This window comes from Coturnix japonica, chromosome 1 (assembly GCF_054131305.1).
Source record: "Coturnix japonica strain WE chromosome 1, WE-NBRP24, whole genome shotgun sequence".
NCBI lineage: Eukaryota > Metazoa > Chordata > Aves > Galliformes > Phasianidae > Coturnix > Coturnix japonica.
The window spans coordinates 124,731,263-124,747,460 of NC_140663.1; the positions used below are offsets into that span (position 1 = coordinate 124,731,263).

Consider the following 16,198-nt stretch of genomic DNA (forward strand, 5'->3'; position numbering starts at 1 on the left):
TCTCACTGTTAACAAACTGAATTGGTGTTTTAAAACCAGCATAGATTGCATTGTGAGCAGTGAGGTGGCTTAGCAGGGTATGTTTTTATTGCATATATTAGGAATTCAGGTGCTAAGGAATAAATCCCGTTGCATTTAAAGTTATTGCAGGCTTTGTAGGATAGTCCACTTTCAGAAATACTCATGTTGAAAAAAACATCTGTTAGAGCGGATGCTGAGACATGCTGGTGTGTCAGTGTTTGCTCAAAGTGGTAGAAGCTGCCTGTGTGGCTTAGAGGCTTTTTCACTCTATAGGTTTGTTGTGCTGCTTCTGGTCCTGATCTCATTAACGAGTGTTAATATGGTGACTCGTAACTAATATTGATTACTCTGGGAAGCAGACAGTGAGGTGAACATATTGGTACTTGTGATAGATACCTGAATTATATAAAGAAAAAAAACGTTGCTTCTCTCTTATAACAGTGACAGAGTAGTGCAAAATGAGTTCAATATAAGTGTGTTTTTAGTCTAAGCTGAAGAAACTCAATCCAGGTTTACTCATTCTTAACTCATTTAAGTTATTGTCTGCAGAGTATGTGCAGTTCTATCGATCGATGTGAAAACAGATGTTGAGATACGCCACCGGTGAAGGATAGCTGAAACTTTAAATATACCAGGTTTTCTACAATAACGTGTTTATGATAGCAGGCAGTCTCCTTTATTACAGTGAGGGTGACGGAGCACTGGAACAGGCTGCCCAGGGAGGTGGTGGAGTCTCCTTCTCTGGAGATATTCAAGACCCGCCTGGACGCCTACCTGTGTGACATGGTGTAGGGAACCTGCTTTGGCAGGGGGGTTGGACTTGATGATCTCTAGAGGTCCCTTCCAACCCCTACAATTCTGAGATTCTGTGATTGAAAACTATATTAAAAAATTATGAAATTTGTTAAAAATAATTAAAAATAATGATTCTGGAACCCAGGTATAGCTGGATGGTAACTCATTACCGTGATGTTTCAGCAGGTTGTGCTGTTCCGACAGGTAGGATGTTCTCTCCATCTCTCACATAGTAGATGCCTAAAGCCTTGTGTTTGGATGTGTGCAAGTCGTGTTTGCACATTTTAGGCAAAATGGATCAATAATCAAAAATAATTGGGCAGAGAGGTTACTATAGATATGATAATTATTGTATAACGTGATTATTGTTTCCTTGGTAGAATGACAGGTTTTGCTTTCTGCCCCTTTTACAGGTTTTTTTTTATGTTCTAGAAGTGTGTTCACTGTGGGGCCTTAACAAGGAGAAACTGCAGAGATCTGAAAGCAGATAGCACAGTTTGCTTACAGCTGGTGCCTCTCTTCCCAAAGCAGGTGCACTGAGTCCTTTCCTACTAGGGTGCCAGCAGCTGCTCTAGGCCTCTCTTGGCTGTCTTTGTCCAGGTTACACTGGATCAGCTCGATGCAAATCTGGAGTAGCAGTCAAGCTGCAAGGCAGTGGGAGGAGGGTTAGCAAAAGGGGATTGGTGGGATTTTCTTTTCCTTTTTTGTGTTTTAAAGCAAGTAATGAGAGTAAACTGTTAAAAATGGGTTTAGTTCTCTTGTGAATTTTTTCTTCTTTTTTTTTCTTTTTTTTTTTTTTTTTTTTCTTATATTAAAGAATAGTCATGGGCACAGAAATTCTTTTTCAGAATGAGAATAGAGCACTGCAGGGTGGACAGCTTTTTGCAAAGGAGTGGAGCTGATTTAGTGTTAAAAATGTAAGTTAAATGTATGGGTATAAATATAGAATTTTCTAACTTACCCTTGTCAAATTTAGGTTGAGTCATAGAATCATAGAATGGCCTGGGTTGAAGAGGACCACAATGATCATCTGTTTTCAGCCCCCCCTGCTATGTGCAGGGTCACCAACCAGCAGACCAGGTTGCCCAGAGCCACATCCAGCCTGGCCTTGAATGCCTCCAGGGATGGGGCATCCACAGCCTCCTTGGGCAACCTGTTCCAGTGCTATCACTGTCCACCCTTGTAAACAGCTGTTCCCCTCCTGTTTATATGCTCCCTTCAAATACTGGAAGACCGCAATGAGGTCTCCCCAGAGCCTTCTCTTTTCCAAGCTAAACAAGCCCAGTTCCCTCAACCTTTCCTCACAGGAGAGGTGCTCCAACCCTCTGATCATCTTAGTACTTGAACAAAGTAATCTTTTCTTTTTTTCTTATTGTATACTGATTAAATTTTACTTGCTGTATTGTAAAACAGCCCCTTTGCAGGCTTAGGACAGAAGAGAAACAATAAATCCAACTTGAACTTATTCTACCCACGATGGGTTAAATTAGTGTGTTACTCTGCATTTCTTTAGGGCATTCTGGACTAATCAAACGCTTTAGGGAACAGCAATAAATTAAGCCTCCTGTTTATCAAAGACTGGCACTGATAACAACGGAGAGGGATTCCAGGTATTGATCGGCATGACCTGGTTTTAATGCACTGGCAGCACCTTCAGCGTAGCATACCATGTCTGTATTTTTCCTTCCTGTTCTCATAATAGCAGCGTATTCACAGAATCACAGAATGACCCGGGTTGGAAGGGACCTCAAGGATCATGTAGTTCCAACCCCCCTGCCTGGCAGGGCCACCAAACATACACCTTTACTAGATCAGGTTGCCCAGGGCCCCGTCCAACCTGGCCTTGAACACCTCCAAGGACGGGGCATCCACAACCTCCCTGGGCAGCCTGTTCCAGGGCCTAACCACTCTCCTAGTGAAGAACTTCCCCCTAACATCCAACCTAAATCTTCCCTCTTTTAACTTAAAACCATTTCCCCATGTCCTGCTATTGTCAGCCCTTTCAAAGAGTTTACTTCCCTCCTGGGTGTATTCGTTAATTTTGTTTTCCTCAGCACCCACCGTGTGTCCTAACTTGGCTTCCAGTGCCAACATGGGCTGCTCCAGACGAAGTCACTTCTGATTTGACATCTTACTGATGTTGTGGATGCCACCTAGGAAAGTGTTTTTGAACCTTGTAATGCAGAGGGAAAGATACATGGCTGTGTGGTATGTTCTTGTGCTGAGTTGTGATAGCTGTCATGACAACAAATCACATGTTCATTTCCTTGAATGGATGGTGTGCCTCCAAACATACAAAGAGTGTTATCAAATTTGACAGGTCTGGAATGATGACATGCCGGGGAACCTGGGGGCCTGGGCTGAATGAATGTTGTGCCTGGCTTCACAGAACCTATTGCTGGTTTGTTCAGGTAGAAAAACAGATTCCCCTTCAGGCTTTGTTTCTTGTTTCTGTGTGCTTTTGTGTGGCTTTTTATTTTAATTTGGTTTGGTGTGTTTTGAAAAGTTACCTGATAATTTAATAATAAAATAATTTTAAATAATAAAAGTAATTTAAAATTTATTTAAATAATTTAAATTATTAAAAGTAATTTAATAATAAAATCAGGTGTATGTTTGGTGGCCCTGCTAGGCAAGGGGGGTTGGAACTACATGATCCTTGAGGTCCCTTCCAACCCGGGTCATTCTGTGATTCTGTGATCTGTAATTTCAGACAGAGTTTGCAAGATGAACAGAAGAAAAAAAAGCACATATGTAGCCTTTGTGCAGTCTCTTTAAAGATTCCTATGTTTTGAATTACCTGTACGACGTGGTGTAGGGAACCTGCTTTGGCAGGGGGGTTGGACTCGATCTCCAGAGGTCCCTTCCAACCCCTACAATTCTGTGATTCTGTGAATTCTTTCAGTGTTTTAAGTGAGAGCTTCAGAAAACCCAGTAGGATAAGTGTCCAGTATTTTCTAGGTCACGAGCAGGTACTTTATTTAGCGTTTTTCTTTTCAATTTTTTCTTCCTGCTGTTCATCAGTGAGTGTGCTAACACCGCTGTGTTAGTTCTGCTGTGGAGAGCAGGGCAGCGAGCTCACAGCTGTAGAGATGGGCTGAGAGTGGGGATGGTGGCACAGATGTTTTATTTGTTCTATTTTTGGCCTCGGCTGCTGCCTATTCATAAAGTTACACTTTCAGTTGGACAGCTGGTTTTGTTCTAACCAGGCTCCAGAAATACTTGTAAGGGTGAATACAAACCTGTAAATACTGACTTGCTGTATTTTGTATGGGAGAGTTATAATCCTTAAGGTTTTATCATTGTCTGACTCAGATGGTGTCCAGCAGCAGATTTAATGAATGGCAGATTTCTTCTTCTTTTTTAATTACTTTTTATTTTGACCTGTGCTTTATTTTTGTTAGCAACACTGGACTGTGCCTGCACCACAAATTAATTAAAAATTAGCTCCATTTAGCTGCTGAAGGAAGTATGACAGAATCACACAGAATCACAGAATGACTCAGGTTGGAAGGGACCTCAAGGATCATGTAGTTCCAACCCCCCTGCCTAGCAGGGCCACCAAGTGTCCTTAGTCTTTCCTACAAGGGCTCCATGGGATCCCGTAGATGTGATGCCTTTGGTCCTGTAAGCTAAGACACAGCATTTTTCCCACTGCGTATTGAAATGTTGTGAAAGTCCACGCTATTTTTGGAGCTTTGTGGTTTTAATTAAGAATGTTTTTGTTCCAGCCGTAAAAGAAATTGGCTACAGTATATCTTGCTTAAATTTGTTTGCCTTTAATCATTACACGTTGAATACAAAAATATGTAGATTTTTTTACATCAAAAGAGATTGTAAGCCGTTTAGAATATAAACATACTGAGCTTCACCTTTTCTGTCTCTCAAAGGAAAGATTGAAAGAAAAAATTGATGATCGGTATCCTGCCTTTAAGTTTGTTGACTGTGTTCCTGCTAAAGCTGCGGGGAGAACAGAAATAATTATACTGTGGGCTATTCATAAATTCACACTGTTTTGAATTCCATTTAATTCAAATAGAGAGAGAAGTTAATGCTAATATCCCAAATAATTAATGCTATAATAAAGGATCTGCCTTCCACTTGACACTGAATGACTTACGTTCTGTTACATCAAAAGGCTTAAATCATTTTGAGCATTCAATATTAAAAATCCAGTTCATGAATATTAGAAATTTAATCAGGTATCTCAGTAAGGACTTTATGGATTGTATTGGGCTTAAACGTGGGTAATAATAAAGCTTGTGTTTAGCACGAGTATCAAAATATGACACATCATTTTTATGAGCTCTGAGGCTCTTAAGGGATGCATGGGGAATCATAATGAACTGAAGTGTTACAGACCTCCTGTGATGGGGATCTGCTGCAGTCTGAGTAGTGTTGTTACTGGGGGCTTTGTGGGCCTTCTGCTGTTTGTACTGACAATTGTGTCCCACTATGATCTTTTCCATTTTTGCTGACCTGAGATCCTGTATGTCGATTTAGATCAGATATTCCTTTCATCTGCCCAGAATTATCAGGAAGATTGGTAGTTCTGGCTTTGTCAAGGCCAGGTTGGATGTGGCTCTGGGCAGCCTGGTCTGGTGGTTGGTGACCCTGCACATAGCAGGGGGTTGAAACCAGATGATCATTGTGGTCCTTTTCAGCCCAGGCCGTTCTATGCTTGTATGACTCCTTGTCTTTGGTTTTGGACCCCAGCTTTCCTGTTGTTACTGCGATCCTGTGAAAGTGCAGGTATATGCTTAACTGCTGCTAGTGGTCCTACTGCAACGCGTGTCACTACCTACAAAAAACAAAGCTAAGCTTGTAAGCGTGTACTGTCAAACAAGAACCAAAATGGCTTTGCTGGTCAGCTATTTTTTAGCTATGTATTTCTCAACTTGTCCAGACAAGTACATTAAATTACATGCAGAACTTCTGTCTGCAGTGTTACTAGCCAGCTTATTTTCACAGGCCCAAACCTATTCATTGTGTATGACATTGCTCTAAGAAGTTACGTGAGATCAGTGGGACAGTGTAAGTAGACTTAGTTTTTGTGGGGGGGCTGGAGCACCTCCCCTATGAGGACAGGCTGAGGGAGTTGGGCTTGTTCAGCCTGGAGAAGAGAAGGTTGCGGGGTGACCTCATTGCAGCCTTTCAATACCTGAAGGGGAACTTACACCCATACGTACTATGAGTAAGCGTGCACAACTGTCGATGTAGCTTGGTATTCAGTAGATTATACTGTGCTTGCTAAGGAGACAGTATAATTTGCAGTGTTACATTCTTCAAAGATTGAGATGCTGAGTTGGATGTCAGCAAACAATGGATGCAGGTGAGTCAAGGGGATTTTTTCTGATAGTTCAGGTAGAGCACCTGTTGCTGTATTATCTGGTCACCTCAGTTATAAAAGCTCTAGGAGGGAGTTGTGTTGCAATGTGTTCATTCAGAATGGTTTTTGTGTTCGGGTCAAAATACTGGGCATTTCGAAACAGAATCACTTGGATAATACTTGCGTTGTGCACACACACATGTAGTATGTCAGACTATGATTATTACAGGCTAGTTCAGTAATACCGTAATTGTTTCTAAGCTATATATGTATGAGATGTTTCTGACAGAGGCGCAATTAGGAATGAGCAACTGTAGGACTGCTGTGTGCCACCTCTGTCTCCTGCACTCACATAGGAGGTGTCTGTGAGTGGATGTATTTCACAGAATCACAGAATTATCAAGGTTGGAAAAGACCTAGAAGATCATCTAGTCCAACCATTACCAATACTTACCAGCTAAATCATATTCATCAACACAATATCCAAACATTTCTTGAACACTCCCATGGTCGGTGACTCCACCACCTCCCTGGGCAGTGCATTCCAATGCCTGACTACCCTTTCTGAGAAGTAATACTTCCTAATGTCCAGCCTGAATCTCCCCTGGCACAACTTAAAACCATTCCCTCTAGTTCTGTCATCGATTACACGAGAGAAGAGGCCAACCCCCAGCTCACTACAACCTCCCTTCAGGAAGTTATAGAGAGCAAATGACAGTGTGTGGATGTATTTTGGGGTTGTCTGTAATCTATTCATAGGATAGAGCAATTTTAGCAATTAAAAAAAGCCATAGATAAAACTAAAAAAAGACAAACCAAAGAGCTCCTATACTTGTATAATTACGCTCATCTAGGTCTAAAATGAGCAAGACTGGACTCTCAGGCGCTGCAGTTGAAAATCACTTACAAAATACAGTGGGTGAGGTCTCTGAGCTGAGCACAGTTTATCCGCACTTCTGAACCCTTGGTTACAGCTCTGCTGTAGAATTGTTTCCAACTCTTCTTCCTTTAATGTGTTCTGGCATCACGCTCAGATATTGGGTTGAGCTCAGCTGGAAAGTGGGTTCCCTGCACGTTTTAGTCAATAAATGCCTTTCTGCGAATAAAAAGAAACCTTTTCACATTGAGAAAAGTTGTAATTTTTTACCTTGATTTTGCATCAGTTTCAATGAGTTGAATTGAAGTGCTGTGCATTAACAGGAAGCTGAAATGAACTCTTCGTTTTGTAGCAGCCCTAGGGAGCAGTCTATGTGGCTCCGCAGCTGCAGCACAAACATGGTGGTAGGACGTTGTCTTCACTTCTGTCCCCTGCAGAACTCCTGCAGCCTTCAACCCTCTTTCAGAGCATGTGTGTGCCTCCTGCCCCCTACCTCCCTCCTATTTCCTTTGCAGTACCAAGTGGGTGCTGGGCATTGCCTTAGAAATGCATGTGTTCAGATGATTGCACTGAGTAGCAGAGTGGCATCCTCCTGGTGTGTCGTAAGGCTCTGTGTCTGGCAGTCCCTGTTCAAGTTACTGTGGAGGCTTGTATATCCTTCATGTCATGCCTTTAAATTAACAGCTGCAGATAGGGTTTGGATGAGGATATTTTTGTTGTTGCTATGTTGGTTCGCTATTCTAAGCATGTAGTGCCACAGTAGCCGTGGAAGTGCTGTTGTCTTCTTGCTTTGTCTGTTTGGGCTGGGAGTGACCACACGGCACCATACACATTCTTCTGCTGGGTATCACACTTCCATTTTCTACCTTCATCTGTACGTGCACACAGCCTGATATTTGGGAATGATTTAGTAAATCATTGCTTCAGTCCCCAAATTGGGGTGGGACTTAGCAGCGTGAGATGGCTTTGAACTAAAATGGATCATTAAACTTCCCTCCCTCTGCTGTCCCACCTTTTGTTGCAGGACTGTCCTAGGGAGCAGCTGGTGTTCAGGTCGGCTCTGGATCTCAGTGTGGTAGGAAGTAAGGGGGATGGCAGACATGATCATTCCAAAGTATTTGTTTTCCAGTGGCTAGATAGTCTCTTCTTAGTAATATTTCTCTAGAACATTGTTCTTTTGTACTGAAATGCAGCCTGGGGCTTTCAGCTTGTAGATGCACTTTAATGTGCTTGGTGACAGCTACTTATGTACAACCCCAATCTGCAACTTTGTTTCTAAGGATGGGTAAAGGAAAATGATTGGAGGGCAGAAATCCTGAGCTTGAAGAGTGTGGAAAGAGATTCGTGATTAACACTCGATAATATTGAATGTCTTTGCAGCTTTCAGGTTCCTCTGCAAAGCAGGCAGATACAGGCTACAGACCTCGTTACCAAAAAACTTACTTCTTAGTTTAGCTTCATAAGAAGAAAAAGCAGAAAAGTGGTGTTTTTTTTCTTTTTTAATAATGAAATTACTAGGTGAATAAACTTGTTCGTGAAGGAAGGGCTTTAATTTTTCTCTGCTAGGTCTAATTTTTTATCATTACGTGTGGACTTACAGAATGTGCTGGCTGAGATTGATCACTGGTGTGTGAAATGACCAAATTATAACAATGGAGAGTTTTCTAGGGTGGGTAATATATTTTCATATGTAGCTTCCAGCAATGAGTTTAATATACTGAAGGCCATGTTTTCAACGCTTCTGTTATTGAAATGCAGTGCTCTGATCGTTTCTTTGCTGAACTTCAATTTAGAGCTTGATCTGTAAAACATCCAAGGAAAAAAGCATCAAAGCAAAAAAATAGAAATTGTCTCAGAGCGCAGGAAGATCTTTAAGTATAAAATTAAAATATGCAGAGGGCTTAAAAAATTGCATAGAATACCTCAGAGGCTAAATCTGTAAGTAAGAAAGGAAAAGAGCTTTACTGGCATATATATATATATAAGTTTGAATAGTTTGCTAACATTGGATCCAGGAAGTGAACTTGTAAGTTTTTATTGTTTATACCTTCATTTCCCATCTCGACTCTTCTGGCTTTGCTTCAGCTGAAGGATTGGTACCGTTTTAATGTTAGATCCCCGAGGAATATGTGATTACTTGCAGAGCTCTGGTTTGGTTCTCTGCTTCAGTTCAAAGCCACCAGTTGAACTCTTCCAAAAATGTAATAAACTGATCCTTAAACCATTTACACATGAGTATATTTGGTTCACTTTTCAGAGATGGGACTTGGGCAAGAAAAAACATATGTGAGAAAGAAAGCGAGCAGTGATTAAAAGAATACGCACAGCTGAGAAATTATTCTGTTTTTTAAGGTTTTAGTTGTGATGTTGTGGGAATTGCTTTTTTAGATACTTCTGGCTAAAATGGGTTCTTAGGACCTGGGTGAATCCTGGATTGTTGACCTTGACTCCAGTCATGTCACTGACAATTAGCTTTGCTTCAAAGGAAGGAGCTCCTGTAGACTCAAACCACACTGTAAAAGGAAGGCAATAATCTGCTTGCTGCAGAAGGGTACAATACCAATGTATTCATTATATGTTAATCCTACTTTCAGAACTTTTATTTTCCATCTTGTTTTATAAGACGCTGTCTTGCTATCCTTATGCAGTTATGTCTGAGTGCCTGAGTACAGATGGACACTGCTGACTTCTAGACCTGCCAGGAGCCAGCCTAGCTTACAGTGCAGTTAATAAGTTGGGTCTAGCTGTGTGACCTTGCCTGCATGAGCAGTGATACTTGGAGCAATTGCTGCTGACAGTATGGGCATGGCGCTGGGAGGATGGCAGCTTGTTTGTGACTTTGTTCTCTGACTTCTCTGTTCCTCACAACCTAGATTTCAAAACATGATACACATTGAACTTCAAACCAATTGCCACCATGTTTGCCTGCAAGAAGAATTAAAGAAGAAATTTCTTGTGCATTGTCCTGAATGTCTCTGTATATCGCACTGAAGTCATTCTCTCAGTTACGCTTCCCAAGTGGGATTTTCCTTTCTTTGCAGCAGGTCTAAACCTGTCAAATGCAGTCTTTGGTTCTTGAATTGTTCTAGCAACATCAGCAGGTGGTTTCCATGCAACGTGCAAAACACATAGACAGCTCTGTAAAGCGGAGAGGTGTTTTGTTTGTTTTTGTTCTGCCTTGGCATAAATCTTAAAAATTTCAGGAAATCTAGCATACCTTACTTGCCTGCTGGGCATGGTAAAACATTGCTTTAGCATGCGAAAGCTGCTTTTCATCCCACCCACAATCTCACAATATCTAAAAAGCCAAGATATTGGCTGAGAGGGAGAGGTCTGCTCATCAACCTTAGCAGGCATGGTGATTTTCTTCACTTCTTTTCTTACAGAGGCCTTGTCTGCCTGCTTTAGTTTCTATATTAATGTCTTGCAGCTCAGCCCACACATTTTCTTGCTTTTCTAGGAACAGCTTCCTTGGATGGCAACATCAGCAGCTGGCAGCAATGTGCTCATTATGCCTGGGGAAAAGCACTAGCGTTCTCAAATTGCACTGCCTCTAGCAGCAAGGAGTATGTACACTGTCACTGTTAGGAGATGTCAGTTGGAGGTACGCAGCAACCTTGTCTCTGGGTAGCTGGAAATGCCTGTCAGCTGGAGTGGCTGAGCAGATCCTGGTTTGGATGAACATGATGGATGAGTATAGAGGAACGGTGGCTGTGCAGCGTTAAATATCTTGGTTACTGCTGCTGTATATTGTTTCAAGTGCTCACAAGCATTTTCTCCCAGTCTGAGTGGAAGTGCTTTCATTTGGTGGCATCCTTCCCTTCTTCCTTACAGTGGGTCTGGGTGACTGACTATGAAATCACTTGTACTTGCTTTGTCTTTCCAGCACCTTCACATCTTGGAGAAATTATGTAGATCCCCTGTTTCCAAACCAAATTTTACTGTGAATATGCACACAGGAAGCTCTTCAGAGACTCTAGGATCCACCTGTCTGCACTAAGATTTGTGTTAATTTGGGTATTTCAGAACTAAGTATCGTCCCCTTAGCACTTGTTGTCAGCAGTTATTACTCACTGTTCCTTTTCAGCTTTGGGGTAGAAAGGTGTTTGCTCAGGCAGCTTATTTTTATGAGACAATGTAAGGAGAAAGAAAGTGAAAACTCAGTGTGCCAGCCAAAAAAAAAAAAATAATAAGATTTTCCATTTCTTTTTGTCTATATTGGAAAATACCATGATCTGTGATATTAACCTTGATGGAAGAAAGGAAAGAAGAAAGTCATTCCAGTCATGGAGTGTAATTCGATCACTGCTCGCGAATCTATGTCTATATCGAAATCTGTATCTATCTTAAGAAAAAGGATAATTCCATCACAGAGTGGCAGTGGTGGAAAACAGACGTCCCTGCAAAGTAGCAGTTGTAGTAGGAAGATGAATTAGTTGCTTTGTACCTACGGCGCAGGACTTGATCACTTTGGCAACAGCAAGATGTTTAGTTCAGCTCAATCAATTTTTTTGAAAGCTCACCTTAAATTGCTTGGTTTAGAGCTGTGTGATTATTTCAGCCAGCAGGAGAGACTTAGTTCCTTATTTCTTTTTTCAGGTTTAAACAAACCAATCTGTTTGCTAATTGTTCTGCAGTTCTTTTTCTGCGTTATTTGCAATGTGCACCATTAAATTTTGTATGCAGGAATGGGAAGAAATAATTATTTCTTCTTTGGTTGGTTCCTGCTGAAATAACCATTAACTCTTCATCCCGATCCTCTGCTATTTTGCAGCCTGTAAATCATTTACTTGGTGCCACAAGTATGACACATCTATATAATTTGAGTATTGATGTTTATGTATTATTTCAGCTTTGGTCTCACTTAAGGCAAGTGTAAATAACTTTATATAGTTGTAAAACAGTGGGGAAATGAGCCTCTACAAACTAATGTGTTAGATTTATTTTCTGGGGCGAATGAAGGGGTTCTTTGAAGCCTGATCAAAGCCTGAGCTCTCCAATTGTGTGCAATGTGAAGTTGGTGGCGTTTGACTAGAGTCTTTTGGCTTCAGGAGTTGGTTTTTTTATTGGGGTTTTATATCTCTGTAGCCCATATTCAACATATTTCTGGAAATGACAAATGTGCTGCCATATGGCACACCAGATTTCAAGGCACTCTGAGGTGCATGTGTGAATTTTAGAGTGCCTGGAAGAAATGAATGAAAACCACATTCTCAATTTTATCTATTGCTGAGCACTGTAGGCAGATGAGGGGGGGAGCTTTGAAGTAAATTCAGCTTGAGGGTTTGCATGCTTAAAGTCTGAGCTGCTGTCGTAATGCAGCAAGGTGTAGGTGTCATTTAAGTGCCTAAATACTAATTTCAGTAGGACTATCAGTTTAATGTGGCTGTGTTTATTCTTGCAGATGCTAAGAGATACAGAGCTGGGCCCTGTGCTTCCTTTAGCACCGTGTTACTGAATTCAGTCATTCATTTGAAACCATTTTTATCAGTTAACTTCTCGTTCAGACCTTAATGACCAAACCTAATCCTTATATATTATTGAACGCTTATTCTTACATGCATCCCCTTAGAAGGTTCTGTATTGATTGTATTTCAAAACCAGCTTTCTTAAGCTTTTAGTAACCAACGAGAGCTTATGAAGCTTTTCTGGAGATTTTTTGTTCCAGGGTATTTTTTTAATCCTAGAAACTCTGTGAAAACTTTTTCAATACAGAAAAGATGTTTGGGGAATATGGTTTTGCTTAGGAAAAGCATTTCAGCCTTGCAAAGAGCAAGCAAATAAAGTAGCTCATTATTAAGGTTGCTTAGACACCTCTTCCGCAGACATGAAGACAATGAAATTCAAAATTTTGTTTCTATAAAAAGAGAGAGGAAATAAAAAAGGATTGTGACCTACATAATTTGAACGATCAGTGTTTTGCCTCAAAAGTTGCTTAACTGGTAGAGTTTGTTAAAATTGATTCTGTTTTCCTGCCTCAATCAGAGATCTTTTGCTGAGGAATTTAAGTTACAGTGTTAAACCCTCCTCACCTTTTTTCTTTTTTTTTTTTTTTTCTTTTCTTTAACTGTTGTGCCTTGATACAACAACGGTTCATAACTGCTTCCAGCCCTCAGCCTTTGTGTATTTCCATCTGTATGAAACTCAAAGGCTTCTGGTGCTACGTTTACCGTTGTGCATTCTGTCATCTCCATAGCTCACTGCTGCCTGCCAGGTAATTGCTGTTTCTGACCTTGAGTAAAAGCATGGTTAGTGCAGTGAGGATGTGGGCTGTGTGGGGGGGGGGGTGGTGGTTAGTGATGTAAGGCAATAGTTGTTCATATGTGCATAGCTACCAGAAGTTCTGCTGCTCTTAGCTCTGGTGGTGTCCCGAAGGAAAAAACATTTTCCTTTTCCTGGAACATAATCGATTTGTTAAGCCTGACTGAATTAATATATCAGTTTGATGAGGATTGAGGAGCAGGAAGGTGCAATTCTCACAGGACAGCTGAGAGCCTCTTTGGGGGCATACGCTACACATTATCTCCCTATATGCTGGTCATTGTCTTGGCTCAGGGAATCCTATTCAAAAACAGGGACTGACTTGCAGTTCCTGATGTGGCAGGTAGGTCCTGCTGTGGGATGCAGTTCTTAGATTTCCATCTATATGGAAATGGTGGTTGTGAAATGGCTTAAGAGGAATGCTAATATGCTATGAGTATGTTAGGAAGTCTTTGTTTTATTCTTTTGTATTTTAATTTGAAAACTCTTCTCTCACTTCTAGGAGTGTTGTGCATGTTAACCTATCTAAGAAACTCTGGGAATTGCTAAGTGTTCATTTATTCAGACATGTGAAGAGGCCCTGTACATGGAACCTTTTCATCTTGTATTTATGTATCTTTGCTCCTTTACGTGTTTGGTTTATTTTCCCCCTAAAATCTTTCCATGTCTTTTTTAGTGTTTATCTTAAATTTTGCTGCTCTTGTCTTGTTTCTCCCTCAGTTTTTGTATCACTCTTACCTTCCTATCTCAGTTTTCACACCAGTCTCCCACTCTGTATCATATGTGAGGCGTGGGATCTTTACCAGTTGCTTATTACAAAACTAAATCTGCTATCCAAGCACTCGTTTTGAAGACATCAGCAAGAAGCAGTTTGGCAGATCTTTCTGCAGTAAAATTAAGAAGTGATTGCATGCCCGTTCAAGCTTTGATCTAGATATTACAGGTAATGGCAGTAATGAGGATGTGATAGCATGGTCTAGCAACCAGGCTATATCTGCTGTAGATTTTGTCATCTGGTTTACACATTTAGTGCTGTTTGGCAAAGCTCTGTAGAACTGAAGCAGAAATCACACTGCCAAGAGGCATTCGATGTGCAGATACTTTTAGTTCTGTAACTTCTCTTTGAAACTACAGTTATACAGGGCTTTGGGTTTTTGGGTTTAAAAGATAGTTGCTTTGAGCACTTGGTAGTAATTAGAGTCAGCCTTTCAAGCTCTGGGGCAACTCCTACCCTACTGAGGACTACAGAAAGCCTGTGACTGATTTTTGGGGCGCCTCTGGTCTCATTCTGGCTTTTGCTAATGCTTTTGAATAAGTGTGTACTTACTCAGTACCTTCAGAGTTGGCAGATGTGTGTTCAGTAGTCACGTGGCTCACTCTTTTAAGTTGACATCATAAATTCGAGCAATAGGTGCCAAGAACTTCTTATAACTCACGTGTCAGCTGATGTACTCTGGTGCTCACTAGCACGACTGTTCTTTCAGTTGGAGGCCCAGCAGTTCTGCTGCCTCTAGGAGTTTTGGGAAAGCATTGATTGGAAGAAGAATTTTTCTGCCCGTGGGTATATTAAAAAGATTGATGAAGAAACAATGCTGCCTTGCTTCGAGGTGATCCTTCCTTCAGGATTGTGAAGCTTTATTTAACAAGAAGGAATTTTCGATCAACTTACTTTTCTTTAAGTGGAGAAGCTAAAATTGGCTTCAGCGACATAAATTATGCAAAGTGTTTAACATCTTGCTACAGTTATAAGCTAGACAGCACTGTCTTGTTCGGAAGTGTAATACTGATCAGTAATAGCCATCCAAGTCCATGTGGATGTGCATTTGTGGGGATTGCTTTATTCCTGTTCTCCTACTTCCTTTATGTCTCACACAGTGGGATGATGGAAGAATTGCAAGCCTGATTTGCTTTGCTCCAGGTGTGTTTTGAAATGCTGACTATTGAGATCGCTAATACTCATCAGCAGGAAGAGTATGGTAATTTTAGTTGAACTAATAGGTTTGCACGTGCAAAAGTAGTACAAGAAATTAATAAATTAATAAAATATAAGGTGAGAATTGGATTTTGGCAAAGGAATGAATTAATGTGTAATTCATGAGGGAGGAGAACCAGTGTTAGATGATGTGTTGTTCTTTTAGTCCTCAGAATTACTTCATTGAGATACATTTACTTCTGATTGTTGGACCATCATCAAAATGTTGATTCTTATCTTATATATGAGTTGCCTCTTCCAGAGCTGATACCTGCTCTAATGTTTTGATACTATGTGTCAGATGTGCTTAAGGACTTGTAACTTGTTATCACTGCTTTCTTAAAGTATTTAGTGCTTCAAAAATACAGTAACTGCAATTTAAATACTTAGTAGCACTGTAGCCTGTATTTAGCCTCTTGTCTTGGAAAATTCTTCATTTTTACTGAGAACTGTTCCTTTATTTTTGTCAGGAGGAAAGTACTTGTGGCATCTGTGGCATTACACATTTAAATGGAATGTTGCTGTAATTGATTTTTGAGGTCCGGAATTGTTCATGTGTGCTTTGGTAATCTGTAATGGATTTCTGCGACTGTTGCTCTTAGATGGGAATAGGCCTTGTGTTATCGAGGAGATGTTTGTGCTCTTGTGTGGTCTGAGGTGTGTAACTTCTCAAGAGAGTGAGGTCTTGTTTTAGCTCCTCCTTAGATTTAAAAACTAAGAGATACCCTTAACTACATTTTCAGGTAAACATATTTGGGTGATGGATAACAATATATAATTTTGTTAGTGAAGTCTGTGTTCCTTAAGGTCTGTTCCATTGGAACAGGTTGCTCAGTTATGTGGTTCATGCCCTGTGCTTTGAGTCTTTCAAGGTGAGGCTGGATAAGGCCCTGGGCAACCTGATCTAGCTGTGCATGTCCCTGTTCATTGCAGAGGAGTTGAA

The 16,198-nt window shown here is 40.8% G+C and overlaps 1 protein-coding gene across 5 annotated transcripts in view; it reads left to right on the top strand.

The window, feature by feature from the left end:
- NCK2 (NCK adaptor protein 2) overlaps positions 1–16,198 on the top strand; it is a 76,589-nt gene that overhangs the window by 3,164 nt on the left and 57,227 nt on the right. Inside the window, exon 1 of one of the 5 annotated variants that reach the window (XM_085551880.1) lies at positions 3,137–3,227. The exons of 3 other annotated variants lie outside the window; for them this stretch is intronic. The gene's annotated coding sequence lies outside the window, so the exon portion shown is untranslated. Of the gene's footprint in view, positions 1–3,136; positions 3,228–10,482; positions 10,627–16,198 lie in introns of those variants that run through there. One more of the 5 variants, XM_015849850.3, reaches the window with a different exon arrangement.